The sequence below is a fragment of the Cryptomeria japonica genome, chromosome 9 (assembly GCF_030272615.1).
Source record: "Cryptomeria japonica chromosome 9, Sugi_1.0, whole genome shotgun sequence".
NCBI classification, from domain to species: Eukaryota; Viridiplantae; Streptophyta; class Pinopsida; order Cupressales; family Cupressaceae; genus Cryptomeria; species Cryptomeria japonica.
Window position 1 is genome coordinate 662,707,265 of NC_081413.1, and position 15,260 is coordinate 662,722,524.

Genomic DNA, 15,260 nt, shown 5'->3' on the forward strand with positions numbered 1-15,260 from the left:
AAGATGTAAACCAAAGAAGATATATACAATATTGAAGACATATAATATGGAAGAAAATGTAGAGATATCTTTGTGTATTGCCATCAATACCAAAGGGGGAGATTGTTGGCATATGTGGGGGAGATTGTTGGCATATGTGCAGAGTTTGATGACATGATGGGATTGTATGTTGTCATGGATGTCAATATGCTAAAGTATGAACCAGTATATTAGATATGATGTCAGTATGATGAAGTATGAACTGATATATTGAAGTAAGAAAACTGGCAAGTGAACCAGTATGATGGTATGAATTGGTATATGCAAAAAGTGGACCGGTATGTGAACCGGTATATGGAAAGTTTGTATCGGGGTTTTTGGTTGATGCATTCTAATTGTGTGATTCAACCGATGACATCTTGTGATGAGTTAGCATTGAAATGAAGATTAGACTGTATTGTCATGGCAGCCATGTGCACGTGAAGAATCTCCTTGAGGATCTTGTGTGAAGAAGATTGATTCTATCCACCTCGGGAATGAGAAAAATCTTGGTAAACGGTGGAGAGTGCGTGATGGGTTATCACCTTCCAGAAGCGGTGAAGAACAGACGATGGAGATTGTCTCGAGATTTGTTCAAGATTATTTTACCCTATGTAATGTGTTTGAACAGTCAAGATTAGACTGACTGTATTGTTAACCCAGATGCTTAGGCTTTTAGGTTTTGGCTACCGACCTAATTGTTGTCTATAAGGTCGATGATGATTTTTATTTGAGTTTATTGGCAAATGAATCTATGTGAGGTGATTCTTGCCAGACCAGAGAAGTGAGTAGATACCTACAGAGTGTAGTTGCAGATGTAAAGGAACTGAAGTGGATCTACCTTGGTATTAAGTGTTGTTATCAGATCAGTGTATTACCTGTTGACTTCTAACCATTTCAGCAGTTGGAAAATTCCTTTATCAAGTAGCTTTAATAGGCTTTTTGTAAATCCTTTAACAAGGTGGCTCAAAATCATTGAGTTCTTCAAATCCTCTTGTGAGGTAACCTTTAACAGGGTTTTAACCTTTAACTGGGTATTTAGCTATCCCTTAACCGGGTGATCCCTAGTAGGATCGGTTCCTAGCAGAACCTGTTGTAAAGTCTTTAACCGGACTAGGCTCCTAACAAAGTGAACTTTAGAAGAGTTCAAGAACAACTTATGGGTATTCATCCCCACCGTGGTTTTTCCCAGTTGGGTTTCCATGTAAAAAATTAGTGTGTCATGTGTAATGCTTTTTCATGTGATGTTTTAGTGTTTTTTGTTAAGCGATAATGCAAGTTGATCTAATGGTCAATACATTTCTGATGTATTACTTGTTTAAGCATATGGGTGAAGTGGAAATGAGATATTAGGTTTTGTGAAGATCTAAGTGTTACTGGTTTATGACTTTTACACTCACTGTGTTCTACCAGTATTGCCTTGATTTAGATCGGTGATGTTGTTTACCAATTAGTGCAGTCATTATAGTTTAAGTTGTTTGTGAAAGTTTTTGTCTATACTGATTCACCCCCCCCTCTCAGTATCTATTGGGTATTTACTATTCATCATTATTCATCAGACTCCACCTAGTTTCATAGGTCTGAGCATGGCTGATATATCTGATGGGAGTGGAGGAGATAGTTGTGGTACCCCATCTTGACCCATAGTTACACTTGTGTGAGTGTTGTCAGTTGGTTATCTTTCTCGTCTGGCTTGTATGTGAGTCATAGTATCTGGTTTGGTCATTTGTGTCATCATTTGATAGTCCCTTGTTTCGCATGCTTCCGTTTAGTTAAATGGTTACTTAACTTAAATGGATAATGCTATCTCATGTTGGTGTAATTAGTTGATTATTATGCTCTGTGATTATGGATTTATTAAATTGATGAATTGCTAGATTAAATAGTTAAATGGCTTAATGTATTGTGTAAAGTTGCATTGATATTTTTGAGAATTAAATAAATTGCCTAGCCATTTAAAAAGGTTAAATGCGTATATTGAAGGAAGTATTTATGGAAAAAAAATAAAATAAAAGCTTCCCTTCTTATTTTTCCATTTGGCCTTTTTAATTTAATAATTGGAAAAAATTATTATTTATTATTTTTTGGGAAAGGAATAAATCTAATTGCCTTTTAGTTTTAAAATATTTAAACTAGATTGGATGTAAACTTTAACCAAGAAGCTTAGGTTAAAAGTTTTTTTTTTGGGCATCCATTATGGGGATTGATGGCAGGAGAAGAAGAGGAATTTTGAGGGAATAAAATAATTTTAGAAATCTTCCTGGAAGAGCTGGAGATTCAACCTGGGTTGTAAGACTGGTGTTCCTTCATTCCCTTACTTATCTTTGCTTCAGGTTGGATAATCTATTATGATTTTTTGATTTGATTTTGTATATTTCAGTTTTCTTCCTACGTGATTGGAAAATGCAATTTGCTTGTAGATTCTTTTTGGAATGTTGAAATGGAAGAAATATTGCCTGATATAGTTAATTTTGTGATGCTATTAGCATATGGTTGGATTCAGGAAAGGAATTATTCATTTCTTCTTTGTTGTGTGTTATTTGTTCATAGCAAACAACTTCTTGATTTACCTCTTCTTTTGAAAGAAAGAATTTTAGATTGGGTTTGTTGGGTGCATCCTTGTTTCTATAATGTCAATAATTGGCTAGTTATTCTTTCCAATGTGTTTATTTCACCATCTACCTTGTTGGTAAACTTTTCCTTGAATTTTGGAAATTGGCATTGTATGTGTGTGCCCATGAAATAATTATGGAAATGGAATGTTCTTTGTGGTTATTGATTTTGTGACTTTTTGGTTTTAGATTACCTTGGAGGCATGTGTTTTTATTTTTTTCATAGACTTTACCACTCCAGTGATGGGCTTGCCTCATCATGTGGGTCGGTAGTGTTTTCTACCCACAGGTAGCAGAACTACCAGTCGGTAGCACTGCTATGCAGTAGCAGTGCTACCGGTCAATAGGATTGCCACCGGTTGGTAGCAGCACTACTGATTGGTAGGACTGCTACTGGTTGGTAGCAGTGCTACCGGTTGGTAGCAGCACTACCAATCAGTAGTACCGCTACCAGTTGGTAGCAGTGCTACCGGTCGGTAGTGGCTATTACCAGTGGTAGCAGCACTACTAGTTGGTAGGGTTGTTACCAGTGGTAGCAGCACTAGTGGCAGGTAGTGTCTGTTGCCTCGGCAGAAACACTACTACGGGTTGGCTTTTGCCACCACTTGACCATGTGCCTTACCAGTGCAAACCGATATGTGTTGTAAAATTATTTTAATTTTATTAAGTGAACATGTTGATGCGGTTGTTTTATGTTAAGCATAAATGGCGATTTTTCATGTGATTTTTATTATGTGGTCAATAAATTTATCAATGGAAATTAAGGCATGAATTAGATATTAAAATTAGTAGATTTGGATATATTCTTGAAAAGAATTAAATGCCTGTTAGGAATTCATGTTATAACCGGTTGAATGTTTAATGTGGATTTCATTCCTTATGAAATATTGATTTGGAAATTGATTAGATGTGACTGCTGCAAGAGTGTTTTATTTCATTTTTCAATCCATGATGTTGCAAGTGTATTATGAGTTGTTTTGGTCTGTGGTTCAGTCATCCTATGGAGCCATATTTGGTACCTTTGATCAAGGGATATATGTTGGCTTCATTGTCTTAACCATGTAGTGTCTTTGCCTTATGGTTAGCCAAGAGTCAGTATGTCCTTGTTTGACCTCTTGCTTCTGATAGTGGTGTTATGGTTGTCTACTTCACCATAGGGTCCTCGGGGAGTGACCATGTTTGTTTAGTGTCCTTTGAGAGAGTTTCTTTCACTTGGGGGTTGCACCCAAAGTGGTAGGCATTATGACCCAGCGGAAGTTAGATAATAACTAGTAATATAATGAATTGATTAGGTGGGTAGTATCATAACATTAAAAAGATAATTGTACCTCATGCATAGGTGAGTGCTAGTACAGGGCTCATAATGTTGCGAGAAGGCCTGGAATAGAAAACCAACCACCTTGTCTTCACGAAAGGCTGGTAGGGTCCGCATGAGACTTAGTTGGAACCGAAGGTTCGGGAGAGGTTACCAGGATAGTTAGTCAAGACCTATGGAGGTTGTACCTTGGTATCCATCTTAAGCTATGCAATGACACTCTCTTATTTGGTTCACTTGTGTGTTTGTGATGTTGAGTCACCTAGATTTTTGTAAGGTCATTATGTCTTGTCATGGAGAAGTATTGTTTTGTCAACCATGTCATGCTTATGCTTGTTTGAGGGTCTTTAACTATCTCCTAGCATGGTGGGGTGATTCCATTTAGGAATTACATGGTAGGGTGGTAGTGCCACTTCCCATCGGATGTTCGGATTTGTACCTTCATGCGATGATTGGCTTCGCAAGTGTTCCTATGGTTCGTGACTCATGCTTCATCTCTTGTTTGAATATTATTGTTATTTGTAGACCCTTGTGGTCATTGTATCATTGTATCATTGATCTTATGTAACCTTGTAACTGGATGAGATCTATCCTTATATGTTTATTGAGAAGCTATGTATTGGAAGAGCAATGTAATCCTATATTGGGATGTTTTTATCAGTTTCCTTGATGATGTTAGTAAATTCTTATTGAAGTGGAAATTATATTGTATCCTTTCAATCTTTCTTTGATGAATCTTTATTGACTTATGGCTTCTTGTGATAATTGAGTTAATGATGCATATGTGGATTTATGTTTTTGTGGAATTTATTCTTGAAGTTAATTCTTCATTGGTAACCCTTAAGTAATTCTGGTGTAAGTCTTCTGCTTGTGTTATCGTGCATGTTGTGTAAATGCACTTATGATGTTTATACTTGCCAAACCAGAGGAGAGAAGTCATATCTGCAGAGTGTAAGTGCAGAAGGTGAAGAGGAGCTTAAGCGGATCTGCATTGGCATTGAGTGCTATTATCAGGTCATTGATATACCTGTTGATCTTTAACCACTTCAAGAGTGATGAAATCCCCTAACAGGGTAGCCTTAACCGGCTTGTTGAAAATTCTCTAACATGATAACTGGAAGCTACTAAGTCATTGATATCCTTTAGCTATTGAGTTCTTGAAATCCTCTAACAAGGTACCCTTAATAGGGTTTAACCCTTAACCGGGTGATCCCTAACAGGATCGGTTCCTAATAGAACCTATTGTATCTGTCTTTAACTGGACAAGGCTCCTAACAAAGCGGACTTCTAAAGAGTTCAGAAATAAGCTTGTGGATATTAATCCCCACTGTGGTTTTTCCCAGTAGGGTTTCCACGTGAAGAATATGTGTGTCAAGTGTGAGGCTTTCTTCATGTGATGTTATGATTGTTTTCTATTAAGTGGTGATGCATGTTGATCTTGCAGTAATATGTACATCTTTGATGGTAGATTGCCTATTCATGGATTAGGGTGAAATGGGAATGAAGAGTTAGATTATATGAGAAGATAAGGGTCAACTAGTCTTTGCTTGTCTTAGTTATACTGGGTTTTTCCAGTTGAACTCTGTTGAAGGACCAGTGTTGTTGTTTGTCTGTTAGTGCATAAGTGTTAGTTGACAAACCAGTTTAAGACAGTGTTTTTGTCTATACTGATTCAATCCCCCGTCTCATTACTGATTTTGTACTATTCATTCATCATTAAGTTATCAATTGGTATTAGAGAATCCTCCAGGTCCTCTATGTTATAAGCTTAACCGCTTGAGGTAAAGATCCCAGTCAAATGATGAAGAGGGAAGGTCCAAAGTTTAACAGGGAAAAATTTAGTATATGGAAAGATAGGATGAAGATATTCATCAAAAGCATGGGTGGTCAACACTAGATCTATGTTGAGAATGTCTATGTTGCCCCTACCGATACTCTCATTGATGACCAAAAGAGAGAGATACAAGAAAATGGGCAAGTCATGGAAGCCCTTATTAGTAGTCTATTTGATATTGGGTTTATTGATGTTCAGGACAAGGTAAATCCCAAAGAGGTATGGGATGCTCTTGAAAATATCTATGGTGGTGATGAACATGTAAAACAGGCTAAGGAAGAAAGCCTGAGAGGGAAGTTTGAAGATATGTGGATGGTTGAAGGTGAGACCATTCAATAGTATGGAATAAGAATCAAAATAGTTGTTGGAGATATCAAGAGTGCAAGTGGTAAAATAGAATATTTCACTGTGGTAAGCAAAGTCCTGAGATCCCTATTGCTGGTCTATACAATAAGGGTTGCTGCTATTCAGGAGCTGAGATCAATAGACAAGACTAAGGTATCCCTAGACTCCATCATAGCCAAGTTGACAACCTATGAGCTAAATAGTTTTGATGGTAGTGTTCAAAAGACTGAATCAGCTTTTAAAGCCTCTACTATACCATCCAGAAAAGGAAAAGAAGCTAGCACCAGTGGTGAACCTAGACAGAGTAGAGAAATGGATGATGAGGAGATTCTGATGGCATTTGAAGCTCTCCTTGCTAGGAAGCTTCCTAAAGGAACCGGTAAATACAAAGGTAAGATACCTTTGAAATGCTTTTCTTGTAATCGGATAGGACATATTGCTATAAATTGTCCTAATGGTGATAACAAGGACAAACCAAAAAGGTTTAGGAAATTCAAAGGAGGAAACCAGAGAAACTATTTTGTGCCAGTTGATGAAGGTGTCATAGATGAAGAATCTATTGTCTTCAAAATCTGATTCTCTTTAACATCCTTAATATAATATGATTGAACTCAGTGCAGAAGAGATATCAAAGATAAGGAAATTCTCAAGACAACATATGAAAAGGTTTAATTAAACCTTCTACACTTCAGACTTGCTCAGAGTCTAGGTGGGTATACCTTTGTGAACTAAATTCACACTTTCAAACATAAACCCACAGCAAACCAGTCCAGAAAACCAGTGGATTTAATCACCTTGAAACCAACTGAAATAAAAGAATGCAAATTATACTCATATTCAGTATTATAACCAACAAAACATGTAATAGACAACTTCAATCAATACCAGTGCCATATCCAAGGTCACAGAGTCATCTAAAATTCAGACAATACTCCCCAAAACAAAATATCTTCACACATCCCATTGGCTCGACTTCTGTTAATCCTTATATATGCCTAACACTTATAAGAATTTATGCATATCAAATTAAACCATGATCATCAATATTCAAAGTTCCCTACAAAGAATTCACCAGTAGGAATGATCCCCGCATCTTTAATTTCCCTCCTAAAGAGAAAAGCTAGCGAACACATCTACTGAAAATTGCCTTGCAACCCCATTCAAACAAAATAACCCTAGATTATTCAGAATGAAAGTAGTAAACAAATTGTAGGAATACTTGAAGACAACACAAAGTTTACTCAAAAGCCGATGGTCTCCATATTGATATTATTCTTCAAAGAAGTATTACAAAAACTTTGGAATTTTCTCCATTACACTTAGAAAAGCTTAGCTATGAATTTTAGTAGCGTTTTCTTACAATTCTTTGCGATCACCCTCTCTCTAGTCCTAGTATCCATTTATAACAACATGGATGCACAAATCTTTGGGCTTTTCGAGGAGAGTTTGTTACAATCATTTCTTTCAAAAACAAAGAAGTTACAAAGCTTTTTGCAAAAATAGTTACAAGTTCTTTTCGGCCTCTACAGCTTCTTCAACAAGTTGTTTGGTTGTAACTTCTTCTACCTTTTTAGGGGCGCTCTCCAACTGTTCCAGATCATGAGTGGCATATTTTGTTGTCCACTCATTATACACATCATCAGTCAACCATGAGAAATTAATCACTTTAGTCTTAGCTTTGGTCAACCTTTTCCAGGAGTTTCTCATTTTGTTGACTTCTGAATTGAGAAAACTATAATGTGCCTTAATTTTCTCTATCTCCTGTATTGTTATAACAAAGAAAGAAGTATCATCTAGATCAATAATTCCTTTAATTCTTGCTGACAATTTGGCTTCTATCTCCTTAAGCCACATTTGTTTGTCCTTCAGTTGATCCGGGCTAGCAAAAACTCCTGGGAGCAACTCAAAAACTTGATTAGCATATTCCTTTTTGCACAAATTAACTTTCCTATCAGCATTATCCACCCCTACTGCTAATTGTACTAAATCTTTAGTGATGTCAAAAGTGGATCTAATGATAGGATTGGCCTTTTTTTCATCACAAGATACACACATAAACTCTAAATCTTGCTCCCTAGGCCTCCATTTGTCAAAAATAGGTGTTAATATAGGCTTGTCTCCCTTGATCTCATTCCATATATCCAAAATTTTACCTACATTATTGTATAGCAATGAAGCATTCATGGTATCTGCAAAACTAGTAATAGTGGCCTTCACTCTATCCTCATATTTCTTTGCATACATGTCTTGGGCCTATTTTAGATTCTCTAACTCTTGAAGAGTAATCTCAATCATTTGAGAGCTAGAAGGTGCTAGAGACGGTGGGAACTCAATGATAGGGCTAGTAGGTGGAGGTCTGGCAGGAGAAGAGGAAATCATCAGTGTTGAGGATTCACCATGATGATGTTGTCCTGCTAGTTGCTTATGCAATTTAGCAATGATGCTATCTTTGTTCCTTACCTCTTCTTGAGCATTAGTGTAGGCTTTCAAAACTATCTCCAATTTAGCCTGGAGATCTGCCTTTTCCTTAGCTTCCCTTTCTACCACTGCAACACTAAATTTTGCAGTTTCTAATATAGTGCTAGCAGCTTCCACTACCCCAGTAGTTTGCACCCTCTTTACCATCATCCCCCCAAGGTAACTTGACATTGAGGTGTCCTTTTTCTTCTTATTTTCATCTCTTTTCAGAGACCACATAACTAATGTAGCATTGTCTTTGTTGAAAGTGACTCCCTCCATAGGTTTAGTCTCCTTCCTTACTGCTTCCAGGACTAGAGCATCTACTATATCCCATTTAGGGAGGATAAGTACCCCAGCCTTCACCACCATGTCTCTTCCTTGCTGAGGAGTGATGGTCTTAAATTCTTCAACCATTTCTTGCTTTATTTCTTCCTCAACTGTAGCTGAGTCTTTATGAGGTTGCTCACCCTTCCTTTTCTCGCACCTTGCATTGTATTTATCAATGCTTTGCTTCCACACAAATTTCATGAATGCTTCTGATGTGATGAACTTATCATCAACCAAGAAATCCTCACTGGCTCGCTTAATCTCAGGGTCCCATTCTTGGCCTTTGAATTCACTAGTGGTGATATTCATTTCAGCAGCTAAGGGCCCTTCTGACATTCCCTCCTCTACTTCATCATAGGTGTAGGCAATTTCCCCTAGACTACCTAACTACAATAATTGCTCAGCTACTGCCTATTCATCTCCTATATGGATAGGTGATTGTGATGGGGAATACACAGGTTCTTTAGGTTGTATCTCTTTTCCCACTCTTTGTTTCTTTGGGCTACTAGGGATGTCAATGACATCATGTATCTTCCTTTTACCTTTAGACGCAAAGGGCTTGCCTGAAGCAAGCATAAGTACACTATAATTAGACTTCTTATGTAGCATATAATTAACTAGAGGGATCGGCCTAGCAGATGCAGACTTATTCAAAATCAATCTTGCTTTCTCAGGGTTATTCTTGATTACAACCTCCCTCTTTTCTTTTAGTGTTTGCATCACCTCCTCAAAACTAAGAATTAAAAACTTCATCTTCTCTGCAAAGGGGTGAAAGCTTGACAAAGGGTCATAGCTTATGTCAAGTTGATGCACCAAGTCTAAGGCCTTCTTATAGGCTATCCACTTTTCCTTTCTCAGCTCTTGTTCATCCAAATCAAATTCATTCCTGATGAGGTCCTCAGGGAACTGAAATTGATGGGGTTTGGGCTTGCATGCATCCCTCTTCCTAAACATACCATTGAAGAAATCTTCAGGGTCAACACATCAAGATACTACAGTTGATAAATGATATAGCTGGAGGAAATCTCCAAAACATTTCCAACCTCCTTTGGTTATTACAAATTGGTGTGCCACGGTAACTGTAGGGAAAATTGTCCCTTTGCCTCTACCTATCAACTCTGCCTCTTGCATAGCACCAATCTACCTAAGTATCTCTACAATTCCCACTTTAAGAGGGACCTGATAAGGTAACAAAAATGGGGTACCTGTGAAACCATATATTCTAAAAACTATTGAAACAGGGTATAGGTAGATATCACCCCAATTGTGGACAATTTTTATGTCCTCTGCAAACTCTTGTGGCCTAATGAATTCCAAAAGCACCTTAGGGACTCTTGGGTTTTCCTAATAGATAAGGGTCCTAATTTTTGATGCAAAATATTTATCAAACCTTAGGAAGCTTGCATCCTCTCTATCCCATCACAGAACAGTGCTCCATAATTGCACTGGCATCTTTTCCCCATCCTTTTCTTTTACAAGGTCCATCCCACTTGCAAAATAGTCACCACCCTTGAATAAAAACAAATGCATAAGAAGGGAGTACCACCCGAAGGGCCTATCTACTTTCCCATTCCTGATCCCTATCAATCCATTATGGATAGCATCAGTTACAAAAGAGACGTAATCAAAAGTTATTGCCATAGAAGGATTCAAAATATGAGCAACCATCAACATGTAATGAGTGGGCATACTCGCTTCAGCATCTTCCCCTAGGATTTGGCAGAGTGACTAGTATAATTCTTTAGCCCTAAGGGTAAACAAATTTAGAGAGAAGGGCTCTTTGGTATTAGGTCCCACAATAGTTAACCCACCTATCTTCAAAAATAATTCTTTGAGAGGCCCATTTCTTAGGTGATTTCTTTGCACATTATACTCCTGAGCTAATGATTTAAAATCAATAGGCTCCAGAAAATTAGTGTATTCACTTAACCCAAAGGCATTCCTAAATTCCTCATTGTTAATTTCAATGAGGGTCTTCCCACTGATATCCTTTACACTTCTTGAAGTTGGGTCATAGCTATGTGCAATCTGAGTCAAAAGATCTGCATCAAAGAAAACCCTTGGAACCACCAACTTTCCAACATCTAATTCCCATATACTATTCTAAGGGGCTGGAAGATTTCTCATACTAAACCCAACCTTGAATAATCCTAACCCAGACATCCCTACTTGAGGGTCTCTTAACCAATTCCCTTTATCATATAAACCCTCTCCTATTTTCAGGCGAGAAGCTCTTGGTGCCAGTTCTTTCATTTTGGAAGCCACATTAGTTGACAATGTTAATTGCTCAAGGAAATCATCACAAATTTCCCTCTCGTGATAATTGACTGTTCCTAAGAACTCCCTTTTAGGTGCCATCTCTTTTAGAGAATTAAGCAAGTGATTCAACAATTTCTTTCAATTGTTCTATGACAAATTAAAATCTTAGTAAAACATACACAATTAAAAGAAGGATGGCTGAACAAGAGTATAGAGAAACCTGCTTGTACTCAAAGGAATTAACTCTGCAATTGAAGAAGTCCACTCTACAACTGTTTCTTTACAAGTGCTCTTCAGAATGATATCTCAATTCAATTGATACGAGATCATATATGGCGGTTGGGCTCTTAATTCCGACATTGATTCCGCATGCTTGGCTGTCCTTTCAGAATTGAATTCATGAAAGAATTCAAAGTTTTTGCTCCAACGGGTCACAATGCCCATGCATTTTTTCTTTTCGCCATTTCATAGGAATTAATTTCTTGGCAACTTTACTTCACGAAGTAACGCGGGCCATCTGATCAAATGAGAGTTGATCAGCCTTTACACTAGCTTAATACTTCCATCCTTTTCACTGAGCCTTATTTCATTTCACCATTTCGCAAGTGTTATTCAGTGAGCACCTTTACCTTCATGAAACTATGCCAAGCATTGGATGGGACCTGAACTGCATGACCTTTAACCTTTACACTAACCGTGCCTTCACCTAACAGCTGACAGGTTTTCGCTATTTTGCAGAGCTTAATTTGCATTCAACTTTAGGCTATGAAGTAGTGCCAGCCATCGGATCAAATCACACTTGATTACCCTTTACACTTCATGTTCACTTTTCCTTTAAGAATGAAAAACCTTTTCGCCATTTCTCGGGGGTTAACATGCAAGCACTTCACCTTCGCGAAACAACGCAGGTCGTCCGATCAAATGAGAATTGATCAGTCTTTACACTCTAAACGTTTACCTACAAATGTGGGCCCTCTGACTCGACTTTGAACACCCGACATCCAGTCATCTTTCAAGATGATATGTCAATCTTTGAGTTGCCGAGAGAAAATATCGAGTTCCTTTCTATTTTCACCACCTGTATCTGTCAGAATGCCTTTATCTCATGGTATCTCTTTTCTTTGGGACCCACCTTCTTTGAAACTATCAGACCCACTTCGCTGACTATTGCACTTTCTACCACATGCCATTAGATTACTCGCCCTCAGGACTAGCCAAACCATCTGATTGGAATGCCACATCATTTCACAACTTCGCTAGTTTTAAACCATGCGCAACTTCGCCTAGCGAAATAGCACAAACCGTTCGATCAAATGAGAATTGATCGACCGTTACACTAACAGCCTTGGCTCCACACTGGGTCCCACTTCTTTATTGACTATGTGCTACCATGTGGCACTCAACCACTAGCTTTGAAAGGCTTTTTGCATTTAACTCAATGCCGGCCGCATGTCTTTCTTTTATACTGCTGGTTCCACCTTGGCGGGCCCATGGCTTCTTTTTAAGACCACATGTCCATGGACATGTTACCATCTATCAAGACACATAGATGGTCCTCGTTTACTTTCACTATTTCACAAGGTATAAAACATGAGCATCTTACCCTTGCGAAATAGCGTGAGCATTCAGATCATTTTCCAGTTGCTCGGTACTTAACCATCTTAATAGAGTCCGTGAGGGGTGGGCCCTCTGACTCAACTTTGAACACCTGACGTCCAATCACCTCCAAGGCTGACATGTTGTTTTTTCATTTGCCGAGAGAAAGCACTAGGCCCCGATTAATTCTTGACACCTATATCTGCCATGTCACCTCCCCTCCTGTGATTTGACTCACCTCTGGGACCCGCCTTTGAACCTTTAATCCTGACTTGCTGATTGTTGTAGGTAGCACCACGTGCCACCATTTTACTCACCTTCTTAACTAGCTAGACTGCCTAGGTCGCATGCCATGTCAGTTTCACAACTTTGCTGTTTTTAAACCACGTGCAACTTCACCTAGCGAAATAGCGAAAACTGTAGATCGATCTGTGAGATGCACACTACTTACTAGGCCCGACAACTTTAGGAAGGATACACATAAGGCATAAATTTTTGCGATTAATTCACATGACCGCCTAGGTAAAAAAACAAGGGGGGACACTTCCTATGATCCCATGACCCATTACTTAAGTGGATAAAGTAACGAAAGAATAGAAACCAGAGGGTTCTTTTTTTCAGACATTAGGTGATTTAAAATCAAAAAACCCTAAACCCTTAAGACCTAACACAGAGCTGAAGCAATTGAAAAATGCACCTTACTCAATATTTCAAAAAAATCATAGCCAATTATGGGAAAAGAAAAACCCATTTTTAATCAGTGATAACAGAATCATAGGATGAAGAAAATGAAGATATTGTGTTTGTTGTTGTCAAAGAAGATGTGTCAGATAAGAAGGCTCTTGTCTCCCGGTTTGATAATTCTAATGAGTGGATCATTAACAGTGGTTGTTCTCACCATATGACTAGTGACCGGAGCAAGTTTCTATCCTTGGAGGAGTATGATGGTGGTGTGGTTCGCTTTGGAATTGATGCACTATGCATGGTCAAAGGTAGAGGGTCCATCTCTCTGAATGGAAAGAGTAGTGCTGACAATGTGTACTGGGTTGATGGTCTCAGACACAACCTTCAGAGTGTTGCCCAACTGAATGACAGTGGCCTCACTCTAGAATTCAAGAATGGAGTTTGTAGAATCAAAGGAAAAGATGGTGAATTGGTGGCCACCAGCATGCAGACCAAAGGTAACCTATTTAATCTGACTACAAATATAAGTACATGTCTTATGGCTAAGTTTGATGATAGCTGGATATGGCATAGGAGACTCTACCATGTAAACTTTGATAACATTGTGAAGGCTACTAAGATCAAGGCAGTTAGAGGGTTGTCGGTGCTAAGAAAACCGGATAATACCTTGTGCAGAGAGTGTCAATTGGGGAAAATGTCTTCCTCAACCTGTAAAGGTAAATCTTTCACTACTAACAACTTGCTTGATCTTGTAAATACTGATTTGTGTGGTCCTATGAAAATTAGAAGTGTGCAGGGTGATAGGTACTTCATGATTCTCACTAATGACTACTCAAGAATGATGTGGGTCACATTCTTGAAAGACAAGTCTGAAGCCTTTGTGAAGTTCAAAGCTTTCAGAGCATTAGTGGAGAAGGAAAGCGGTAAAAGGATCAAGTGCCTTAAAACTAATCAAGGAGGGGAATTCACTTCAAGTGAATTCAACAAGTATTGTGAAGAATTTGGCATCAAGAGGCAATTGTCTGCCCCCCGGACTCCATAGCACAATGGCCTAGCAGAGAGGAATAACCAGACTATGGTTGAAGCAACTACAACCATGTTGATTCAAGGAAAGGTAGCTCACACCTTTTGGAGAGAAGCGGTAAGCACTGCAGTCTACACAATGAATCGGGTACTCATCAAGAAAGGTAAGGATAAAACTCATTATGAGTGTTGGACCGGTAAGACACCTGTGGTTAGCTACTTTAGGGTATTTGGTAGCAAATGTTACATCAAGAGGAGTGAATATTAGGGAAAATTTGAAGCTAAATGTGATGAGGGAATATTGCTAGGATATTCCACCAAGAGTAAAGCTCTCAAGTGTTACAACAATAGGACTCAGAGAATTATGGAAAGTATCAATGTAAGAGTTGATGAATCCTCTAACAAAACTGAGGAAACTGGCAGTGAGGAAGCTGTAAATGAACCAGTTGCATCCTTCTGGGAACCGGTTGTTAGTCAAACAATTACTAGTAATAGTGTTCCTGAACTGGTGAATGCTGATACTGATGAAGATGAGGATGAAGAGGAAAAGCAAGAAGAACCAGTCAAGACTATTCCTCGGTATGTCAAGTTGAATCATGATCCTAAGCAGATCATAGGAGACAAGGATGCAGGAATCCTTACAAGAAGAAAGAACAAAGAAAACTCATGTATGATCTCTGAATTTGAGCCTAAATCATTCAAAGAGGCTCATAAAGATGAAGATTGGATCAAGGCAATGGAAGAGGAACTTGACTAGATAGAGAAAAATGGTACATGGTCCTTGGTA